The following is a 2033-nucleotide window of genomic DNA, read 5'->3' as shown; positions in this document are numbered from 1 at the left end:
TAAGTACTGATATGTCTGTCATTTCTGTCCTGTTATCATAGCCTTACTAATTATTTAGATTACGTTTATGGGTTGATTCTCTTTGTGTTTAATATTCAAAGAGATTTGTACATTGTGTATCATATACAAACAGATTTTCACACTGTGTGTCATATATTATGTATCATATACAAACAAATGTTCATATTGTGTATAATATACAAACAAATTTTCACATTGTGTATCATATACAAACAGATTTTTGCATTGTGTATCACATACCAACAGATTTTCGTATTGTGCGTTACACGAGTATATTGTGAATCGTATACTTACATATGTTCACATTGTGTATAATATACTAACAGATTTTTGGATTGTATATCATATGAAAGCACATTTTTGCAGTGTGTATCATATATAAACAGATTTTCACGTTGTGTATCATATACAAGTAGAGTTTTGCATTATGTATCATATGCAAACATATTTTTGCATTGTGTATCATATGCAAAAATATTTTAGCATTGTGTGTCATATACAAGCAGATTTTTTGCATTGTGTTTCATATACAAACATATTTTTGCAATGTGTATCGTATACAAACAGATTTTTGCTTTGTGTATCGTATACAAGCAGACGCTCACATTGTGTATTATATGCAAACAGATGTTTACAGAGTGTATCGTATACTAACTGATTTTCACAATGTTTCGTATACAAACATATGTTCACATTCTGAGCTTTCATGCACTGGTATGTATGTGTGATATATACGTGTATACGATATGTGTGTATGTTTACATACATACATATACATCATGCCAAAGGAGGATGAAGTAACGCCCCCTTTTGGAACTACCCTCGCAAATACCCAAATGGCGCCGGCTCGTCGTCCACTTATGGCTACCCACAAAACCCTGCGTTCGCCATTGTCCAAATTCTCTTCAGACATCATAACTAGGTAACTCTGAATGAAAATAAATCATTTGCGCGATGGATCAAGGACAGACATGACGTCAAATTAGCGCGAAATTTCACTCTATTTGACCGTTAATCGCGGCTATGTCGTAAGCGCGCATGCGCATCTGTCAAAAAAAAACAGCTGACACAAAGCAGCAGATATGTGCAGCATTTCCGCCTCGAGATGCTGCTTCTACAGGACCCCGGATTCGGCCTGCTCCCTGACGGCGGGGCAACTCGCTCTTCTTCCATTTTTTTGGGGGGGTTGGAACTTCACAAACCTGAAGAAGAAGAAGAAAAATTAAAATTATCGACATTACTTCCCTACCTTATGATTTCGTAGTTAACCGTAATGTGGCAGCCCCGCTGAGCGTTATTTGTTCGTAACGAACCGTAATTGCGTTGTAATCGAACTAGCTGCTGGCTTCTCGCCGATAAAATTACGGCTATGTCATTTGTGATTAAGTTTTATCAAACTCGTGGACCTCGGGTAGATACAGCGGTTGATTTTATCGATGGATATTACACTCTATCCTCGTCTTTTTTTTTCTTTTTTTTGGCGAGGCCAGATGTAATTTTTCAGGAGTTAACTTTGTGACTTTTTACATTTTGTCGGCGTCCGCTAATTCCTGGATGCTGGGATAATGATGATGCGTTGGCTCGTAGCGAAAGCTTGTTAAAACGTTGGTTTTTCTAAAAAAAAAAAAGATTATAATTTGATCACTATTCAAGGCTGGGAACGGGACGACTACTCGGATCCAGGAGTTGTGTTTATTGAACCACCATCATCTAAGTCATAAGGTTTTATTAAACCACCATCATCTAAGTCCTATGGTTTATTAAACCACCATCATCTAATTCCTATCGTTTATTAAACCACCATCATCTAAGTCCTATGGTTTATTAAACCACCATCATCTAATTCATATGGTTGATTAAACCACCATCATCTAAGTCATATGATTTATTAAACCACCATCATCTAAGTCGTATGGTGGATTAAATAAACCATCATCTAAGTCATATTGTTTATTAAAACCACTATAATCTAAGTCATATTCTTCAGGGATATACGTTACAATTTCAGCAAC

This window comes from Macrobrachium nipponense, chromosome 5 (assembly GCF_015104395.2).
Source record: "Macrobrachium nipponense isolate FS-2020 chromosome 5, ASM1510439v2, whole genome shotgun sequence".
In the NCBI taxonomy this organism is placed as follows: domain Eukaryota; kingdom Metazoa; phylum Arthropoda; class Malacostraca; order Decapoda; family Palaemonidae; genus Macrobrachium; species Macrobrachium nipponense.
This window is presented reverse-complemented; position numbering follows the sequence as displayed.